Here is a 23465-nt window from a genome sequence, read left to right on the forward strand (position 1 = left end):
GAAAAGGAACAGAAACAAAAAGCGTCGTTTGATATTTCTTCGGGAGCAATATGTGTTGATGAGATTTTGATTTGTTTATTTGGATGCGACTGAAAATAACGTTTGAAAATAATGTATTCGCTTAAATAATATTGAAGAATTGCCTCATGAAGCTGACTATCAAAACGCTGAATCTTAAAATGCTGAAATAAGGGAAAAGCCATTACAAAAATCACTTAATTTTCTGGTGAATATAAATTAATTTTGGAATACTAGAATTCAAACATAAAAATATTTAAAGCATCCAAAAATTAAGATTGAAAAAACATAATTTATTGGATTTTGAATAACTTAATTTTAAAATGATATTTTTTTTAGTTTAGGATAAGTATCAATTATTTTATTAATTTTTCAGTTTTAGATTGTTTAATTTTTGGAATTTCTGATTTTTTTATATTATTCTGTTGAATTGTTATCTTAAATTTTTTATGTTTTTATTATTTTTATTTTTGATTTCTGGCATTTCTTTGTCTTATACCAAAAAAATTTAAATCAAAAATTATGAAAATTTAGAAATTTGAAAGTGTAAAATTTTTAAATCTTCAATTAGCCGTTGCGAATATTATTCTGAAGTTTATGTCACTAAACTCTGACCAAAGTTGAGAGGGTTACAAATCAAAACTACAAGCTATGGTTTTATTATTTTAAAAGTGTTCAAAACACACTTTAAATCAGTACAGTTGTTTTGCATCATTAGTTTTCAAAATATCTAGCTGATGGCGAAATCCTTTTTTCGTGAGAAAAAACTTTCCGCGGTTCCGCGACATGTTAAAAAATTCTAAATATTTTTAAACGAGCTCAAACATGTCGTATATGAAAGCAGGAAAAACATTTCAAATTTGTTTTCCGGACCGACCTGGTCGCTGGTCCTAAAAAGACTTAATCGAAATAAGTTATTTCCATTAAAATTGTGAAGCTATTTTTTTTAAATATTGTATTTGCTCTCTGTTTTTTGGTCCATTTTGGAAAGGTGGCAACATAAACTTTGGAAAATATTTACAATTGATATTCAAAAATAAGAAATTATAAAAAATAAAGAAATTTTAAAATTTTCAAAATGCAAATTCTAATCTGTAAAATCCAAAAAAATAGAAATTAAATAGTTTAAAAATGAATTATTGATCAGAAATTATATAATTTGAAAGTGATGTTTAATTAATTTAATTTCTGAGTTTTTGAATCCAAGCTTAAATTTTTTTAACGTTTTGAATATTTTTATCATTTTATTTCTTCCTTTAAAAATCGCAAGCTCATGCACAAAGTGAAAATTAGTTGATAATAAGTATTCACTTATTTGATCTTCCGATTTTTGATATATTAAATAAAAATTGGAGATTGGCCACGGTGGAAACTAAAAAATGTGACCAAAAGAAAGCATTTTGGACGAGTGGTTTCGGAAAAAAGGTTTACGAAAAAGTAATAAAAAAATACACACAGATATTTCTCAAGCATTTTTGTCTCAGGTCTTAGATATGTAACTAACCATATTCTTAAAACCAAAACGATAAAATTAGAATTGTATTTCTGATAATAGTCAAAATTCACTCAAATGTTTTTCATATTAAATGCTTTCGTTTTTGAAAACAAAATCTAAATATTTTTGAGAAATTATGATAAATTTTGAAAAATGTAGAGAAAAAACATGTATTAACAGTTTAAAGGTTTTAATGCAAATAAAGGAGGGCTATTAATTTTACAATCCAAATTCGACTAGCCGAAGCCTCGATTATCCAAAGTTTCGATTATCCGAAGTTCGAAGGACTTCGGATAACCGAATCAGGAACAAATGAAATCGGCATGTTTTATTTGCTTGTTTTTAACATCAAATTCGGCATCTGTTTTTTTAATGGTCCAATACACCAAGTTTTTGCTTTTTGGGTGTTTTTTAATACCCCTGACGGTTTCAAAAGCACCCAAAAAGCAGAAACTGGAAATTTGGTTTATTAGACCTTTAAAAAAAAACACCAGAAATATTTCTTGACCTCCATTTTGACCGCCACATTGAATCCAAAAATTCTAAATTATTTTATGGTTCTTCATGGGTCATACTTAAGTTCTACAATCAAAAATAAGACAACAAGATCTAAGGATTTTTGCTGTCCCTATTCAGACTGTAGTCCCGATTCGCCCCAGGTGACGGTAATTAGTTCTATGTAGCCCTTAAGAGCAGGGCCGGAAATTGCTATTTTCGAAGGTTAATAACTTTTTAGGAAAAAACCCAAAAAAATAAGGTGTCTTCGGGAAAGTTTTTCCAAATTTAAAGAAGATATTAGTTCTGAAAATTGATAAGAACTGGATAGTTATTGCGCCTTCCATTGGTCAAAAACTGAAAAAGTTGCTTTTCTCCATACAATTTGACGATTTTGCCCAAACTTGGTGGTCAGTGGTCAGAAAAAGCTCAAATTTTGGAATTTAGGCTAGTGATGCGTAAATCTTTGATTTCAGGGGATAGCCCCAAGTAAGCCCAGATTTGGACCATCCTAACCAATGTAATGCTAAAACTACAAGATAAATGAGATGTTACTGAATGGAACAATGTTCAAATCTGCAGCTCAATTTTTAAATATCCAAATTTTGGATCCATAATCTACAAAAACTGAGCCTGGCAATGGACAGGCAAATTACTCAGTTTGATCAATCAATTCTTGAAATTACAAATTATTTCTGGGAAGAGAACACACAATCATTGATTTAAGATTTTTTTAAGGTAGTTCAATTTTAAAAAAATTGGAAAAAATTTCGGGGGGGGCTGCAGCCCGGAAGCCCCCCCCCCTGGCTACGGGCCTGTGTGAGGGGTTCTATAATAGAGGGGGCGCTTTATCGCACCATGTTTAGGTGGTTGTTCAAGCGGTTATTGTGTGTGTGGTAACAAGCGATTATGTTAGCACGATTTGATAGCATTTACAAGCCATTCGCATTAGCGGCTTTTCGGTGGAGACGCGTGGTGTTTAAGGTTTTTCTTAAGGAAGAAGCAGTTCTATACAGCGATTTTTCAGTGTCTTTAAAGTCTATCAAAAAAAGGAGCAATGACAGTAAAAGCTTAATTAAAACGCGCGAAAGGGTGAAAGAAAAGTGCTGAAATATTTAATTAACTTCACTTCGTTTTGGCACACAAAGTTAGTCATGTCAGCAGGACAGAATGGCAGGCAAGCTCGCTTTCTTACCGATGACAAGCAAAAGTTCGCGTCATTGCATTTTACTTTTGATGTGAAGATCGAAAAAAACTTTCATCTTCTGCAGCAGATGTGCCAAAATGCAAAGTGATGTAAGCGCCAAGTTGGGATTGCCAAATTATGTTCTTAACGAAAAAAAATGCCAGGAATGCAGGGATGTTCAAAGTTTTTGAATGGCGGGCCAAATTTGTAGCTCACATAAGCTCACATAACTTGCGGGTCAAATGTGAAAATGGTTGATTGAAAAAAAAAAGAAATAACGTTTTTAATGAAATTTCGGATAAATATATCAATCAGAAGAAGTTTTTTGAAATTTCATTAACATTCATCTGACATTTTCATCATTAAAGTAGAAAAGACAAATTTTCCAACAGGTCGGCGGAGAATTACCCAGTAGAGATTTTCAAACATTTGCATTTTTTCTAGGAGCGAGATTTTTTCACCTAAGTCATCTTAAGATGTCCCCTACACAACTCTTTTTACGGCACTCAGTTTCATTGAGAAAAAACGTGAGAAATGGTAAAATAAAAAAAAAATCACTTTGACTCAAGCTCACCTTCCAGACCCCAATGTCACCCCCCACTGATATGAATGATGAATGATGAATGTATGAAATAACTTGAAATTAGAATAAATCAAAAATTCCTTCGATTTCGGTGAAGATTTTTTTAGGTACATTGTTTTGCAATAATAATCCGCCATGGCGTGCAATATAAAATAAATATTGCTCTTAAACTACGCGCTGGAAAAGCATCCCGGTGCCAGCATCCTTAATCATTCTGTACGTGCTGTAGGTGGACCTCGAAGTCTGGAGGTGGCGTTCAATCAGTGATGGTTCGCGTGGGTGTTAACCCAGGTGAGAGCAAACATGCTCGTGGTATTAAATATCGAATCGGGTTAGTATTCTGCCCACGTGGAAATATGCGGTTCTCCGCGTTATTTATAATAAAAATCTGCATTTTATGAAATTAACATAAATAATCAAAATAATCTGTGATGCATTATAAATATAGATTGCGCACCAGGCGTCTCCATCGGATTAATTTGCAAACACTTTCGTTGAATGAACTTTTAATGCGCAATCAAAATTCACCTCATAAAAGGTAAACCATCCAACTTCCCCCTCTCCCCCCACTTATCACCCCCGGCTACACCGTCGGGTCGATTGCGAAATGAGGATTAATGGTTATTATTTTCGGAGATAATAAAAAGATGGCAACACTGCCCCCTGCCGGCAGCAACGGGGCCGACTCGGGACGACCACTCAAAGTGGCCACACAATGAATCGGGGAAAATAAATCCCATTCATTTACCCGAGATCCCCGAAAGTATTTCACCATATAATGGGATTGCCTGCGGGTGGGAACGGTATTTTTTTTTGTACTTTTTTCGACATCCTGTCGCTGTCGTTCTATCATCCAGTGTTCATTAATCGATGAAACTGCAAGTTATTTCCTTTTTATTCTGACTAAAGTCATCTATAACCGATGCCCCGTGGAGCGTGTGACGAGATAACATGGGGCCTTGTTTTCTGGGGTGAACGATAACGGAAGAACATTAAAGCACATAAATAAAAAAACGGTAGGGCTGGTAAAAATATTTTGAAAAGTTTTCGTTTATAATTAAAATGACTTTTCAACTTTCAACTATTTTGATATAGTTTGCCAGTTTCAAAAAATGCATTTTGAGTTAACAAAAGAAGCCCTCCAAAAGCGAATAGCTGAGAAAATGATCTATAATTGAATTTAAAGACATTGTTGATCAGACAGCTGGTTACTGATATATTGCCTCATTTAACATTTGTTACAGAATGATTTTTTTTTCAAGTTTACTTAATTAGCACTCATTTGTCGCCTTCTATCGGATGGGGAAGTAAAACGTCGGTCCATTTGCGTAAAAGAGGTTTTGCGTGACCCAACACACATAACCTTCGGACGCCTAGAAATGAGCAGAATCTTGCAACAGAGAGGGTCGTTAAAGTGGATTGCTTTGCTTTTTTGTAATTTGACGCTATCTAGGAAGGTATTGGTTCGATTTTCAATGTCAAAAAATATACTTTTGTGAATTTTCTTTACTTTTAATTGAAAATCCATGTTCCTTGACCTTTATTAATGTTAGACTTTTTTTTTGAAAAATCAAAATTATTTTTGTTGAAATGGACAGAAAACTTTTCAATAGTTTCATTATTTAACATTTAGAAATCGAACCGTCGTTTTCGTGAAATCGTAAGTTAAATTATAAGACTTAATTAGGTGATACTGTGATACTAACTCATTTGCCTATAATGTAAACATGTATAATTTTCGATTGCGAATTGGATTTTGCATCACACCATTAATTCTAAATTTTGTAAGACAATATGTCAGTGTCATTTCTCCATTCTTATCAATTTGACTAATTTTCATCAGAATATCAAGTGACGAATGACATCTCTAGGTTATAGCACAGAGAACAGATGTATATCATTGAACAAACAGCATTGAAAAACGTGTGTAAAAATTCAAACCAAAATACGTTGAAAAGAGCTAGGGTGTGCACCATCCGCCTAGATAGCGCCCCTTCCAAAATCATGATGGCCTACAGTAGCAGAACGTTGGACCATCTAATCACTGCATAAAACATTCCGTACGAACGACATCAGACCAATGTCTGACTGCCCTTCATCAGAGGGTTGTAATTTTACGCGCCAAAGAAGGTAAACAAAACGAAATCGGACATAACATGTGTAAAGGGACTATTTTAAGTTGTCGCTTGAAAAATAATTTATGAATGAATTTTCTGTTATGTTTTCGTTAATGTTAATGCATTTTTGCATTATTTTTAGTCAACTGGAATTATACAGAAGTGACTTTAATGTTATAACGAGATTAACATTTATTTTCTTTCGAAATTATTGAGCATTTTGAATTGTTAAGTCAAGTATTCTCAGCCGCGACGGTGGCGCCGTCAAGCGTAACCTGCACACTCTAATTTCTTTGATGCAAGATTGTATGCAACGCATTTTTTTAGTTTACACGGTTTACACACAAGTTAGAACCAAGATGTACATCTGTTATCTGTGGTTATAGTCACGTTAATAACATAAACAACAACAACATCAAAATATCTGAGATCCGGCCTCCAAAAAGTGCATAAACAACACTTAAGTGCTTATAACTTTTGATAGGGTTGCTAGATCTTCAATGTCTTAAACGCGTTGGAAAGATCTTTCAAATACCTTTCTGAAAATGTATAACATGACGGGTTTTCTTACAATACCACCCTTATTAAAATCTTCCGAACTTTAGTCAAAATCGTTTTTTTAGCGTAACTTTTGAAGTACTTAACTAAACTGCACATTTTTTTATGGTGACTTATGGGACCCAAAGACGGATCGAATGAGGCCAAAATGGACAAAATCAGTTCTGCCAGTCTCGAGATAATCGAGTGACCATTTTTTGATCAACATCCCACACACAGACATTTGCTCGAATTTGATTCTGAGTCGATAGGTATACATGAAGGTGGGTCTAGGAGGTCTAATTGAGAAGTTCATTTTTCCAGTCATTTTATAGCCTTTCCTCAGTAAGGTGAGGAAGGCAAAACTAATCACGAAAAATGGCTTCTTTGACATAAGAAAGGCATGCATAAAAAATCTCTACTAAATAATCTTGAAAAAATGAAAATTTTTAGATTCTAAAACCAGTGATTTGAATAAAGAAAAGGAGCTTTAAAGTTTGCAGTCATTATTTTCTTTTGATTGGTTTTAAAAGCTTGCCAATACACGGATATAAATCCTATTAGCTAATCCGGTAAATCAATGTTGTCGATTATGTAAACAGTGAGATCTAGAGTTTTTTTAAAGGTCCTATCTCGGATTAGTTTTCAAATAGCCGTAAGAGCCATTGGTAAACAAAGTACTTTTTGCATCGGTATTCGACCTACTTACGAAAAACCAACATCAAAAATGCTCGAGATTGTTCATCTACACGTCCTTCAAGTGCCCCATACTTGAAATAAATGAAATTTTGTTTCATTTTCGAGAAAAACGAAAATTAGTGTCAGAGGTCGGAGTGTCTCTTACGGCTTTTTGAAAACTCACCCGAGCTATAAACTATTGTGTTTTACATGTTTATTGGACCTTTTAAAAAAACTCTACAAATGTTCCCAAAATCGTCAATTTTCGGATGTTAACAAACAATGCAGTCGATTGTGAAAACATTTATAATGGAATTGGAAAACATGTTAAAGATGGGGTAACCATGAGACATGTGTTTTGCTCTAATTTATACGGTTACCCAGGTTACCCTCCTTCTGGGTCAAAAACTCGAAATTACTGCGATGTTATAGATATCGGGAAAACTTCAATGTTTATAATTTCGGAAATATAGATTTACCAGATCTGCTCATAAGATTTCTATCCAGGTAGTTTTGGGATTGATCGTAAAGCAAACGAATTCTATCGGCGATAAGTTATCGATGATAACCCATTTAAGGGGTTCCATACCGTAATCTGGGGTGAATCGGGACTACAGCCTGAATAGGGACAGCAGTTTTTAGAGCACTTAAAGCTTTTAAATTTGGAAATGGATGTACACATTTTGTTGGCCTGAGTCTATTCTAACCGAAACCAACCAGAAAAATCAAAGTATTGTGCTCCAACATGGTTAAAACTGCTGTCCCAATTCGCCCCATGTGTCCCGATTGACCCCAGTTTACGGTACATGTAAATCTGTCCAAAATGTTTGAGGTTGGTTTGAGCACACACTTAAATTTTTATTAACAGTCCGGACCCGGTGCCTGCAATTCCCGTTACAGTTTACATGAAATTCCAATAAAATTGTAACAGAAAAATCAGACATCGGGTTCAGACTATTAATTCTGTTTTCAGGGCAAAATATACATTTCATCTATCAACAAAATAAATTTGTAGACATTTGGTTGTATCATTGCCGAGATATAGCTATTTTATGTTAGCAGTTAAAAAAAAGGTGCCACGATATCTCGACACTGCTTTGACCAAATCGGCTCAAAATTTTTGTGAAGACTTGATAATCTGGTTCCGTGTGCATGACAAATTCCGATTTTCAAAAAATATGAAAAATTATTCAATTCTAATTTTATATTTTTTGAAAAAGCAAAATTTAAAAATCTGGCTTTGTCATGCACGCGGGATATGCCTTGAGAGTCTTCGCCTGAAATTCCAGCCAATTTGGTCCATCCTATCTCGAGATATCGTGGCACCCGTAAATCAACTCGGTGTTTAGAGAAAAACGCTCACAAAATTTGACAGTTCGCTTTGCGCATGGCAACATTTTGAGCTTAAATCATCTTCTAATCAGTCCAAACATGAAATATCTTCATGAAACTTTCAGAAGTGTTTGAAAATCAACATTTTGATGGTTTTAATAAATTTTCCTGTAATATGAAATTTTGTCATTTTCCACATGTAACTTCTTAAAAGGAACTTATAAATAAAAGATATACCCCTTCCCAGATGTAATATTACCATGATTTTCTTTTCTTTGTATGTGATAATTTTCTCTAGCTTGGCAGTTTAGGTGTGAGGTAGCATAATCTTCTCTTACTCAATAAATTTCTTCGACCGACGAGAAAGGACATTTTACACATAAAGCTCAGAATAAAAGGGATAATAATACAAAAGGGAGAAAATAAAAAAACGCGAGTCTCCCCCGTTCGGTCACCGGACAATCACGATGATGATGTGACCTGCGGTGAAAATTCACCCACTACTCGCTGGTACAGTCGAAGAAACTCACACCAAAAAAATAAGAAAAGAAAATGCTTGGTGATTATGATAAGGGTTAAAGAGGGTCATGCTTCTTGAATTGAGGGAAAAAATATTATCACGTTCAACTACCGGCATTTTCGTTTTATGGCCCAACTGTGGTTAGGTTTGCTTTGATTCGAGCGTGCATAATCGCAGATCTAACACTGGCTTTAAAAAGGTTTTGAGTAGATTTTTAAGCAATCCTGAAATACTTTGCAGGGATGCAAGTCGAAGGATGAACTAAAGTGTCATTCCACCAGAACAAGATGATGTAATCAAAGTCTAAAATAATCTGTAGATTATCTGATAGATTTCTACTAAGTGGACAGGTCTACCGTAGCATTACAAAACCAGAAACTGTAATTTCCGCAACTTGATGCGACTATCTAAACTAAGACCATCATTAACTCACCCCAGAAGCGTTGACGAACTGCTGCTAAATCTGCTCGGACCTGACCATCGTGCAAATCTCAGCATTTTCCTGAGCCAAAGCTAACCGAGCTGTTATCCGATGCTCTCTAGGACAAACCCCAGCTGCAAGATAGTACTGAATCACATGCCACAATTTGCATTGCAGATATTCAACATTTCAAATTCTCCCCGAGTTTGCTCTGCGTGGGAGGAAGTCTGCTGCGTTGGCTGCAGCGTCGACGGTGTGTTGCAAATCACAAAAGTGGGAAATTGCTCCACACGTTGCATCAGCAAAACCAGAACCAGGTCCGTTGGCAGTCGAAAGTGATGGCGTGGAAATGGCAATCACACATTCAACAATAAATAATTGAAACGGTTGAGAGGCGTTCGAGAAACAGCTGGCTAATTGATTCGTTTTAATTCAACTAAAGTTTATTTAAACAGTTTTGAAGCGAAAAAATGCGGAATCGTATGGGCGTACTGAACCTGAATTTCATTGAAAAGTCATATTAAAATGTCGATTTTTTCAGCACTCGTCGCATATATCCTACTTGGGAATGTAGTCGGGAAAATTCTCATGATAGTAAAACCAAGCAAATGTGGTCTCAAAACTTCTGTTTTTTGCTCATCAAATAGAGCAAAGTTGGCGAAAAAAAAGTCCATTCAAATAGGAACCTTCTTGTCTGGCTTTTCTTTTACTTGCGCGCAGAATTATAGTCGCGTCTTCTCTTTAAACAAAACCAGCAGCGTCGGCGGCGTCGTTCTACTGATGACGCCATAAAAGTAAAGCCATCAATCCGATCTGGGTGGCGCGGCGGGTATTTGCACGTGCGCGTCGGTGGAGAAAAACAGAGGGACATTTTAAGTTAAACGGGGCGTTCATAAATCATTCCCTCTCTCTGGTATCCCTGCAGGGATGCTGACGATATTTTTTTCAAAGTTGGCACAGTAAAAAAATGAACAATGTAAATCAAGCCTGAATGATTAATTCGTTGTTTCCGATTCATTAAAAACAGAACTTTTTCAAAGTGCATTTTTGGTTTTTTCAGTGTCAAAAAAGCCCAGATTTAAAGGTAAGGCTGGTTTTTCTCACTTGTTGAAGTTTGTCTTTCTTATTTTTTTACCATCGGTCAAGATGACGTAACAAATCCTGGGATTTGGCGATACCGTTTGGGAGAAAGACAACTGGGGTGGCAAGCACACAATTATCCAGGTGTTTGTCTGCGTCATTGCCGAGCTTTGCACATAGATTACATGCAATGTTGCTGAGCAATTTCAAGGATGACAGATCGGATACACTGCTGGCGACATTAGGTGGAAGGATCTTTGCAAGAGCTTGTGAAACCAAAAAGTAAATAGCTTGTGCAAAGTGTGACCATTTGGACTGCACCAGATTGGATGTCCTCTAATCTCTGGTTTCTGGCGTCACTGAATGGTTTCGACGAAGAGTAAACTGCAACAGAGGTTGAATGGTTAGGGAAATTTGAAAATTTCCCGGGAATTTCCGAAGTTCAAGCCGAGATAAAAAATTTCTCTACTTTTGTGCAACAAATGTTTTGAAAATTAAAAAATAGTAATGCGGGAACTTTAATGATTTTATTCATTTCAATCTACTGTTCATATTGAACTAATCAGTTTCTGTAAATTTTACGTCAAGATTTATTTCAGATAATTTTAATTTCTGTAGCATTTATAACTGGGAATAGATTTTGATATTTGTTGGGCAACAAAATTTACCCAATTGTGGAATGGAAAAAAAACATTGACCATTAATTTGCTCTTTTGTACAATTTTGATGTAAATTATTAATCGGAAGCAGGATCAGAATAATTTTCGACACATTACAAATATGTAAATTTATACTTTGACCCAGAGCTGAGCTGAAAAACACTTAAAGTCTTTATAAAAATATTATAATCTAATATTTTTGTTTTTTTTTTCACATGGTGTTCTGATGAATATCCAAACCTTGGATGAACTGTGCTCAAAGTATCCGACCTGTCAAATCCTCAACCCGTATATGAGCAACTCTCTACCAAAACCGGAAATGGTTTTTATTTGTATTTTTTGATTTGGCTCAAACTTTTTGGGGCCCTTCTCTATGACCAAAGAAGCTATTTTGTGTCATTGGTTCACCCATACAAGTCTCCATACAATTTTGGCAGCTGTCCATACAAAAATGGTACGTAAATATTCAAACAGCTGTAACTTTTGATTGAATTTACTGATCAATTTGGTGTCTTCGGCAAAGTTTTAGGTATTGTTGAAGGGTAATTCTCCACCAACTCACACGAAATCGGAAAAAGTTGCCCCGACCCCTCTTCGATTTGCGTGAAACTTTGCTCTAAGGGGTTATTTTGGTTCCTGATCACGAATCCGAGGTACATTTATCGATATCTCGTGACGGTGGGGCGGTACGATCCTTTTCATTTTTCTGGTTTTTTACTAAGACACGTTTTTCAGTTATTTGTAGCTCACAACCGTGAAGAGATAGAAATTTGGTGTCAAAGGGACTTTGGTGTAAAATTAGACGCCCGATTTGATGGTGTACTCAAAATTCCGAAAAAACGTATTTTTCATCAAAAAAAGTTAAAAAATAGTTTTTAAAATCGTTGCCATTTCCCATTACTCAACTGTAAAAAATTGTGAGACATGTGAATGGAAAATTTAATGTACTATTCGAATACTTTTCGAAGGGTCATTTTTTCATTTAGAAATTTTTTTTTCATTTCAAAATTACGTGTTTTTTCCTAACTTTGCAGGGTTACATTTTAGGGGGTAACAATGTTGGAAAAAGTTGTAGAGCAGACAAAAACAAAAACTTTGATAAATAGACATAAGGAGTTTGCAGTTTGAGTTTGCGTGAGGAATTCACGAGTTATCAGAATTTTACAAAAAAGTTTGACCAGTTTTCGAATTTTTAACTCCAAAAATTCAATCGTGTGCTTTTGAAAGTATTTTTTTCGGAATGTTCAGCTAATTTTGCACAAGAATGATCCCTTGGACGATTGTTGTGGCTTGTGCACTGCTTGTGTGTGGGGATTTTTTGAAAATAACAAAAAAAAAAACCCGGATACACTCACTCATCACAAAAATATTTTTTTTGAAAAAAAAAATCAGATTCTCGCAATGCACGAGTCACAACAATCGCCAAGGGGTCATTCTTATGCAAAATTAGCTGAGCTTTCCGAAAAAAATACTTTCTAAAGCACTTGATTAAGTTTTGGGGGGTTAAAAATTCGAAAAACTGGTCAAAAATCGTCAAAATCATGACTTTTTCAAAAAACTTTTTTGTAATATTCTGTTAACTCGCGAAGAATACATGCAAACCCCTTATGTATATGTATATATCAAAATTTTGGTTTTTGTCTGTTGTACAACTTTGTAGAATATTGTTATACTCTTAAATGTAACCCTGCAAAGTAAAAAAAACACGCAATTTTAAAATGAAAAAAAAAAAATGTTCTAAATGAAAAAATGACCCTTCTGGGTTACACCAGATTCGAAAAGTACATTAAATTTCCCATAAAATGACATGTCTCACGATTTTTCACAGTTGAGTGACGGGAAATGGCAGCGATTTTAAAACTATTTTTTAACTTTTTTGATGAAAAATACGTGTTTTCGGAATTTGAGTACGCCATCAAATCGGGCGTCTAATTTTACACCAAAGTCCATTTGACACCAAATTTCTATCTCTTCACGGTTGCGAGCTACAAATCACTGAAAACGTGGCTTAGTAAAAAACCAGAAAAATGAAAGGGGTCGTACCGCCCCACCGTCATGAGATATCGAAAAATGGATTCGTGATCAGGGACCAAAATTACCCCTTAGAGCGCGAAAATCGAAGAGGGGTCGGGGCGACTGCTGTGTGAGTTGGCGGAGAATGACCCCGAAGACTATTAGAAAAAAATAGGTACACGAAAAAAATGTCGATTTCTTTTAATTTTTTTTCACAAGAATGAAATTTTCCAAATAACGTATTTTTTTTATTTTTGAGATTTTTTATATGTTTAAGGGAACAAAAACCCGCAGCTTTTGAGCTATAGAGTATGGTCAAAAAATTTACCACCGAGTTATGATTTTTTTAAAAAGAGTGATTTTTGGAAAAAATCGAAATTTTACACCAAAATAAAATTTGACCTCAATATTTTATGTAAAATTGAATTTGCAATCGAAAAGGGCTTAAATAAGGGCTTCGTTTTCAAGATATAGCCACCGAAAGTTTGATTTCAACGAAATACTTGCAGTTTTTCGATTTTTTAAAGTAGAGAACATGAGTGACCATTTCTAAAAATATTTTTTTTTAATAGTTCAGAAAATTTGCTATGAAATTGTCAAACAGACATTGAAGGTTGGACCTTTGGTTGCTGAGATACAGCGGATAAAAGAAAAATCTCACTATTTAAAAAAATCGAAATACTGCAAATATTTCGTTAAAATCAAACTTTCGGTGGCTATATCTTGAAAACGGAGCCGTTTAACTAAAAAATTGTAAATTACTTTTCGATTGCAAATTCAATTTTACCTAAAAAAATAAGTGTCAATTAAAAAGTCGGATTTTTTTCCGTGTATCTATTTTTTTCTCAATTGCCTCAACAATACCTACAATTTTGCCGAAGACTCCAAATTGATCAGAAAATTCACTCAAAAGTTGCAGCTGTTTAAATATTTACGTACCATTTTTGTATGGGTGAACCAATGACACAAAATAGCTTCTTTGGTCACAGGAAAGGCCCCCACAAAGATTGAGCCAAATAAAAAAAATATAAAAAATAAAAATGGTTGAAATCGGCCAATTTCGTAGAGGATTACCCATATCTTTAAAATAAGTTTTTTTTTACATATTTTTTTCATGTTTCCCAGTCGGGATTAAAGCGACAAGAATTTCACTCCTAATCAAGTTGAAGGTGCTAAACTTTTAAGAAACTCGTTTTCTTCATTCCCACTTTTATCCCATATCAAAAAATACAAAAAAGCCCCAAATTACCGAAACTGCTCGGACCATCACCGGGGGGGGTCATTTCGGTAAATAAAGCTATTAAAAGGGTCCTTGTTAGAGGAAACGGTTCACGGTACCTGCCGACTTGTGTTGTCATGATGTCAACTTTTGGTCTCCCTCTGGTACAACGGGAGATGACGACGAGCTCTACTTTCACAGCAGAGGCAGCGCTCACGGTGGACGGTCGGTTATCCCGCGGCGAGGCACTGAATATAAAGTCAAGGACTTGATGCAAAGAAGCTGGCAGGAAAATCACATTTGCCAATTTTACCCCTGCTGGGAGAACGCAATTCATGGATTTTTCTTGAAGGAAGAAAGTAAACTGTTACGTTGAGTTTTTTTTTGAAAATTTGTGTTAGTATGCGAGCTAATATGAAACTTTGGGAATATTAAAATAAAGTTGTAAAATTACATTACACATTTTCAAACAAAGTACAAACCAACTCAAGTTACAGTCACAAGCAAGCAATCATAAACTCTTTTCTGGGAAAATGTGGATTTTCTACTGGCGAAAGTACACAATCCCTAACCGTCTGGCCGGTTCAGAGAAGTATATTGCACCGCACCGCACATGTACGTATGAATGTTCCATTTCACGCATGAATCCTTGCCAATGGATCCAGCTAGGCCATGGGGTATGCTGGGAAGATGATGTTGTTACCCGATTTATGACCCGCAGTGCACGGGTTAGTGGCACCAATGGTGCTGGGTTGTTTGGCCGACGGAACGAGATGGCCATGGGTGATGGTTACCAACTACGTGACCTTTCGTGTGGTAGAGGGCTGAATTTGGTTCTAGGAGTCAGAAAACAAGTAATTTCATAAATAGGATTTAAACTTTCCTCTGAATTTCATTATGTTAGGTAGAAACATTTTGCATTTTGTCCTAGTTTAGCATACCAAATTGCAGTTGATTTTAAAACAAATATCAACTTTTTCCACAATAGGGTAATCCACCTTACAGGACTACATCCGTCGTCCACTAACTGTGGCGGCCGATGAAAACCAACCAACTGTGAAACTATCCCGGCCAAGAAAAACCACTCATCTTCTTTATTTCGCCGTACGACCTGCCAAAAACCTCCCAGTAACCATTAGCACGGGTCCTTTTGCAACAACAAAAAGGTCGACATCCCCTGAGTTGTGGGACAGGATCACCACCGAAAGCTGATGTATATTTCTATGCCTCAGCTGACCTACAGGATGATGGTGTGGTTTGGATGTTTAGGCATTGGCATGCTCTTTTTCCGGTTGGGTTACCACACGGCCATCGTCGTCACCGGGTTGCCAAGTGTTGATCTCCCCTCCCGGTGGACTCACCCGAGATAATGAAACCCATTTTTGACGAAATGTTTTATTGTGGATAAATTAACGGCAATGAGCGGAGAAGCGTAGTTCTCTGCAAAATTGTATGAAAATGGTAAGGAAAAAACTTTTTGTAATGTATAAAAATAACTGTTTTCGTTTTTTACCTTTGGAAGGCAGGTATTCGGAGGGTAGCCCCGAGTAAGCCCGGATTTGGACCACCCTACAGTGTCTACGTGGTTTATTGATGGCTCCTTACCATAAATGTCAAATATTCAAAAACAGAAAGTTGAGAAAAATGCAAGGCTAATTTGTCCCACCCAAACTGAAACTGAAAATTGCACATTGCGCACATTTTGTATGGAATTTTTCAGTTTGATTATGATTTTCACAAAAAAATGTAGTTGTAGTTGAACTGAAAAATTAGTATGGGGAGGTATGGGAACTCAGCAAAGTGCGATTTTGAGTTACAGTGTATAAAGTTTCGTGGCTGTAGGATTTTGTGGCAGTGCGTGGCCGAATGGTTACGCTGTCCGCTTTGTAAGCGGATGATTCTGGGTTCGATTCCCATCTGCTGCAACCTTTCATCGGATGAGGACAATACACCAAACCAAGCCTACTCCGGTGGAATCGCTGGCGGCGGTTGGACTCGCAATCCAAAGGTCGGGGGGTGGAAGGTTCCTTGGAGTAAAAGAGGTTTGAGTGCTCTCCCCATCCAAGCCTTCGGACTCCTAGGTTCGAGCAGAAACTTGCAATAGAGACCACAAAAGACGCGGGGGTCGTTAATGTGGATGGTTTGATTTTTTTTTTGATTTTGGCTGTAGGATTTTGTGAAAAAGTGAGGTTTTATCAAGTTTTTTAGAACGAAGTACATATTTTTTAAGATTGCCTGAAAATTCGTATGCTTGAGAGCAAGACTGCTTCCTGTATGGAATATTTTTTTATAGAAAAAAACTGTTTTGTATGGAGCATGAAATGTTGCCAAAATCGTAAACTTAAATGTGTAAATGGTAATTTTTTTCATAATTCGACAACATTGTTGTTCTAAATCGGAAAAAAAATGTTGACGATTTTGAAAACATTTCAATGCTTACAAATTCAACAACATAGAGTTACCGGATTACCTATCAGGAATTCTATCCGTGTGGACAATCGTCGACCACCTCCCTCCCCCTTACCCTAAAGCGTCCACGTGGTTTATAAATGGTCTTAGTTTGAGTAGTAATTGCAGCTACCATGCTAGAAGCTTATAACAAAGCACAATCTAACATTTGGAGAACCATGCAGTACACTGAGCCAAGACCATCTGAACAGTCGTGGATTAATTTGAACTTTTTCAATAATTCAATACTTTCTCTTCACAAAAACTGGAAGATATCAGCTCAAAGATCATAAAACTTCAAAATTCCTAGATGAAAATCGATTTTTAAGAAAGTTTCCATGTATGGATGAATTGTTTCCAACAAGATTATCTAAAATTTGAGAACCGAGCCCAAATGTTTCCTTGGCTTCGTATTTTTTGGGACACGCTATGACTATGCTATGCATGCATTGACTAAAAATTAATGAAAAGGCATATGGGACATCCATGCGAGGACGAACAGTATATTACGTTAAAGGTGTTCAATCGTGCTGAAAAAAATATATAACAAGTTGCATGAACTACTATTTTATAATTACAGAACTTCAAGCAGAATTAAGAAAAAGTTTTACTCATATGATGAATGAAATTATATATTTTTTTATTTCTTTGGGGAATGTTTCTGATATAGTTACAATAATCAATTTTTCGAAAGAAACCCAAAGTTTATTTAACATCACTCGATATTTGAATCGCAGAAATAGAACTATTTCTGGAGAATATTTCTGATCTGTTGCACGGAGTCGTTTCACTGAAAGACATAATTTATTTATAGAGTGAAATTTTAATGAAACCATGCGGTGTGGCTCGAGGGCGTCACAGCTTCCGTGGGCAGTAAAGTGTTCCACGAAAATTAATTATGCAGTCGTAAAACGAGGCCATTTTAAACGACCGAGTTGAGGTGACAGTATTTCATTAATTTACGCACGTGGCTTGTCTCTTTCCAGCGGTTAGGCGACGCAACTTTGTCCCTTCCAACCCGCTCCACCAACTAATCAAGTTTACAAAGCACCACAACAGCTGTAATAATCACGATAACCTTCCCAGTATAGAGCCGCCCCGATACACAAAACACAATCGAGACACAAAGTTATGGGTTTCCTTCGAGGGGCAAAAGTTTCCTCTGGGTTGCTGCTGCTGGTGGTTGCTAATATTTACAGACGATAAATTATGTGCCCCGACCTTGATTGTGACGTTCGAAGGAATTCCAGCGGCTCCGAAGGTTCCAAACGGGGGATTTCAGTGGGAACTTTTGGAGTATCCTTCCCGGAATCACACACTGTTTTGAGAGGGAATAGTGTAAAAACATTCGAGTAATTGGCTGGCGAGGTACACCCAAAGGGTTTTCAAGTGAAAGCATTTTACTGTAATTCAAGAAAATATATTTTTTCAACCTTTTTTTGAAAACATTGCTATTTTTTTAAATCACTTGCAAACTTTTAGTATCAAAATCAAAAAGCTGCCCCGCTTTACGGTACTCAAATGCATTTAAAAAATCCTTAAATTTTCATTTCTGCTTTCAAATGCTTAAGGCTCTGGAAGGCATCATTCTCGATCGGCCATTTGGCGGCCATTTTTGTTTTAGAAAAACATTCAAATCTTGGTTCACAATGTTTCAATAAAAAAAAATCATGTTGTTTGTAGAAGCATTTTACATATCGTGATTATATTTCATTTCAATTTACTATTTCTGGACTCTGAATTCAGAACAATCATTGACAGTCATTGCCCCAAGAGTGAAAAACACCTTCTACGACCTTAACAAAAAAAATAATATTATTTTTGTTTTTTTTTGTTAAGGTCGTAGAAGGTGTTTTTCACTCTTGGGGCAATGACTGTCAATGATTGTTCTGAATTCAGAGTCCAGAAATAGTAAATTGAAATGAAATATAATCACGATATGTAAAATGCTTCTACAAACAACATGATTTTTTTTTATTGAAACATTGTGAACCAAGATTTGAATGTTTTTCTAAAACAAAAATGGCCGCCAAATGGCCGATCGAGAATGATGCTTTCCAGAGCCTTAAGCATTTGAAAGCAGAAATGAAAATTTAAGGATTTTTTAAATGCATTTGAGTACCGTAAAGCGGGGTGACTTAGATAGATTTAAGATTTCTCAGCAAAATGAAGAATACCAATTAAATACGTACGGAATATTATGGAAACATACTGTCCATAGTAGAGAAGTAGTACCACGGACGTCCGTGGTAGGGGGTATGGCGACTGTTTACGATCCACACAAAAAAGTTTTTTTTTGTATGGACAATGTCCACGAGGAGGGGGGGGGGGGGGGTGTCCACTTGGTTTATGGATGGTCCCCTAGGAGAAGATTAAATTAGCTTGTAAATTAAAATTTAATGTTTTTTTAAACACAATTTACAATTTATAGGCATTTTCAGTTAAATAAATTTCATATGAAATGTGAAAACTTTTGATAGGTGTCTTGAATTAAGTTTCAAATGCAATGTAAACTGATATTTTGACAGATAAAATAAGTTTAAAAGAATTTCAGGCAATTTTCTGACTTTTCAACAACTTAACCGAAAATTATGTGTATGTGTGTATTAAAAAGCTTATAAACTTAGTTAACTAAACAAAAATATTGATTTTTTTTGTTAAAGAACTATAGCAGTAAAGGTACATTTGACGTTGAAATAATATTTTATCATTTTAAATCTAATTCTGACGAGAAAAACTATGACTTTAAAAATAGTTGATGGACCTTGTGTGGACTACCAAAAACAATAATATTGAGATACACTTTACCAGTTCCAAATGTTCCAAACATGATTTGAAATCCTTTACATACAACCTGCTGCTCCAGATTTCTCAAAGAATGCCACAACTTCCATGGAGACCCATGGTGCTTGAGATCTGTTTCATGTATCAAAATTTAGGATGATTTTTATTCATTGCAAATTTATTATATCGACGTCATCATGCTATCTTGTCGCACTCGCCATTTCGACGTTCCGAGAAAAGCGCGTTTTAATGTTTGACCTTGAATAAACAAAAACGAAAGCACGCAATGTAAACAATAACAAACACGTTTTGTTTGGCTGACCATTATATGCATTGTCCCGAAGTTTGGTTGAAGCTGGTTGCTGGAGTTCCAAGTTATAATTACCGTAAACCGGGGTGACTTTGATAGGATTTCAATTTGTTTTTAGCATATTTTCCAACAGGTAAGGTTTTTCTCAAGATTGTTATTTTTCAAACATGTACTGGGGTAGACTACACAAATCCATGCACTATTTCGGAATAAAAGTTTTTTCAATTATGTTTCAAAAAATAGTTACGTTAAAAATTCTTAGTTTTAATTCCGGGGTTACTTTGATAGTCATATTTTTTCTTGTTAAAATCATATTTAAGATGTTCAAACTTTATTTGTACCCTAAATGTAACATCACTAAAGTAGCTGATATAGTTTTTAAGAAAAAAAAAAAAACAATGTTTATATTTAGTTAACTAAGTATATAAGCTTTTAAGCAAAATACAGTCGATTCTCTGGCTGTCGATCTTCTCGATATCAATAATTCTCCATCTATCGATGAATTCTTCAGTCCCTTCAAACTGCATACTTCAAGTATCTTCATTCCTCAATATTTTCCCTTGCTTGAAGGATCTCTTCCTCGACGGTCCCTTGGATTCTGTTTGCTTTAAAAATCTCTTCCGGTTGTCAATAATTTCACTTTCTCATGGCTTGCATAGACATTTTTCTTGGCGAAACGAAGCTTTGAAGGGTGTTTGACATTAGTTTGTTGTTGTTTGATGGACGTTGCCATGATTATCTCCCATAGCTGGATATCAAGAAAAAAATATTTTCAATCGAGTCTTCATTTTGCATCGTTCTGTAAACTGATGATTCTCTTCCTCGACGGTCCCTTGGATATTGACAACCAGAGAGTCGACTGTACATATAAATTTAAGGTGAAATTGTTAAAAAGTCGAAATTTCACCTAAAATTTGTTAAAACTGGGTTTGTTTATAAAATTATCGATTTATTTTGATTTTTTTACAGAATTTGAAGCACGAATCACAAGTTTTCACATTACAGATGAAATTTATTTAACTGAAATTGCTTATAAATTTGGAGATTTTTTTTAAATGGTGTTTCAAAAACACATATTATTTATTATTTACAAATTTATTTAACATTCATCTAGTGAAAAATTGTCCAAAGAATCCGAAAATGCATTCCGTTTTCCGATTAAAAATCATGTTCATTAAGAAAATCATGACACTTTGAGAAGTTTAAAATAATGACTTTCATCAACATTTTCTTAACTATAGTTAACTAACTATTTAAACTTGTTAAAATTTTATGAAAAGTTCTTCTTGAATTACTTTGAACACTTCTCTACCACGGTCAGTATGTTTCTAAACCATTCCTTACGTATTTTAATTGTACTCTTCATTTTGCGGAAAAATCGCAAACCTATCAAAGTCACCCCGGCTATCAAAGTCACAACGTTTTACGGTACAAATGTTTACGGTAGTTTAACTTGTACGTGCGTCAAACGCGTTCTGACCTAAAATCCCTTTGGCCAATTGTCGCACTTACATCAATTTTCAGGGAGTGACAAGATAGCACGGCAGGATTGAAACTTCTTTCATATGAAAAGTGACAACAAAGCACGGAGTTTTTTTTCTGATTTCGTTGAATATCTCAGGATTGAAATCAAACTTTGAGGATCTGTGAAGGTCAAAAGGTAAGGCATTGTGAGCTGAAAAAATGGCGTGCTTAATAGGGTGGGTACGGATTTTGAAAAATTCTCAGATCAAGTTCTGGTGTAGTTCCCCTTGTAGGGCATACCCAAAGGGACTCTCACACCAAATTTCGGCTCATTTGGTTGAAAACTGGCTTGTCTCAAGCGGGTTCAAGTTTACATGCAAATTACTATGGGAAATTTTGAATTTTCGTTCATTCGCTCTAGAGCGTCCAATTTCCCGTCCCGGGAAAAAAATTCCCGGGAATTCCCGGGATTTCCCGAAAAAAAATATTTCCCGTTTCCCGGGAAATTTGTAAATTTCCCGGGAATTCCCGAAATTCAAACGGAAGTATACATTTTCTTAAATTTTGGAACTATTTTTTTAAAATGCTTTACAAAAATAATGAATGAACAAACTCAACATGATTTTGTTCAATTATATATTTATATATAATTATACAGATTATCAGAAATTATGATATCAGAATTATTTCTGCTAATATTAATTTTTGAAGCAACTGGGAATAGATCTTGCTTAATGAGTATCAAATTATTACAATTAGTTAAGCTTTTAACAGATTGATGTTAATCAATATGAACTCCTTACCTCCAAATTAAAATTGAGATTTTTTTACGATTTTGTTTACCATGATCAAATGAGATGAAAATCGAATTTGTGCTAAAAGACAATTGGTTGAATACCTAGTACTAAACAAATTAAAATTTGAAGTAAAAGAATTATGGAGCACTGGTGCAATAACTGGTGTTAGAGGGTTAAATGTGAAAAAATAGAAGACTTTTTGTGGAAATGATGTTAATTTATCTCAAAAAATGCAAAAATATATTCAAAGCTTGCTCCAAATATTTGAAAACATTGGGTTGTTTGGAGTAAAACCAACACTAAAAAGCTTTACCATTTGTTCAAGAGCTGAAACCAGTATTTGACATGAAAAAAAATAATTTCTGCATGTTTTTTTTCTCATTTCAATAAACTGGTCATAGAGGCAAGTTTTAAAGAAATTTTATGATTGTGGATTATGAATTCATTTTAAAAAAAATATTTCTCATAAAAAATACCAAAATACATTTCTTTTTGTAGTTGAAGGATTTTTTACATGCAGTCATGCTGTTAATTGATCTTCACACTTATTTAAACCATTAATGTTGATGTCCTATACAATTTTGTTGCATAACCAAGATCATTACAATTTTCAATAAATTTCAAATTTCCCGGGAATTCCCGGGATTTCCCGGGAAATTGGCTGAAAATTTCCCGTTTCCCGGGAAATTTGTAACCCCGGGAAATTGGACGCTCTAATTCGCTCCTACAGGCGAGGAGAAAACATGTAGAAACTTCTAGGATGGCCAGAAATGAGCGGAATCGTCTGGAGAACAACTTTTCCTAAGAGACCAGGTCGATTCGTTCAACCCCCATCGAGCTCAACGGCAATACATCCGGGGTTTTCGGAACCAACGGTTTTCCCCAGAAAAGCATCAAATTTTCCTTAGCATGCTATGAATGCTTGATGAACACCGCGACGCCACATGTCAAACAGCTACCATGTGATTTTTAAATTTGCACCATAACCGTTTTTTTCTTATTTGGAGGTTTAGAATACAGCTGAATAGTATCCTGATCACCATGAATGATAATTCTATGGTTCAAAAAGTAATAAAAAGTAATTTTTTATAGGCGATGCTAGTCCACGTGGTAGCTGTTTGACATGTGGCTCCGCGGTGTTCATCTAGCATTCATAGCATGCTAAGGAAAATTTGATGCTTTTCTGGGTAAAACCGTTGGTTCCGAAAACCCCGGATGTATTGCCGTTGAGCTCGATGGGGGTTGAACGAATCGACCTGGTCTTTTAGGGAAAGTTGTTCTCCAGACGATTCCGCTCATTTCTGGCCAT

At 35.3% G+C, this 23465-nt stretch overlaps 1 protein-coding gene across 16 annotated transcripts in view; it reads right to left on the reverse strand.

Annotated features, from left to right (window-relative positions):
- LOC6044903 (melatonin receptor type 1B-A) overlaps positions 1-23465 on the reverse strand; it is a 70309-nt gene that overhangs the window by 16437 nt on the left and 30407 nt on the right. Inside the window, exon 3 of one of the 16 annotated variants that reach the window (XM_038264350.1) lies at positions 9395-9516. The exons of the other annotated variants lie outside the window; for them this stretch is intronic. The gene's annotated coding sequence lies outside the window, so the exon portion shown is untranslated. The remainder of the gene's footprint in view (positions 1-9394; positions 9517-23465) is intronic. 16 annotated transcript variants of the gene reach the window in all.

This window comes from Culex quinquefasciatus, chromosome 3 (assembly GCF_015732765.1).
Source record: "Culex quinquefasciatus strain JHB chromosome 3, VPISU_Cqui_1.0_pri_paternal, whole genome shotgun sequence".
NCBI lineage: Eukaryota > Metazoa > Arthropoda > Insecta > Diptera > Culicidae > Culex > Culex quinquefasciatus.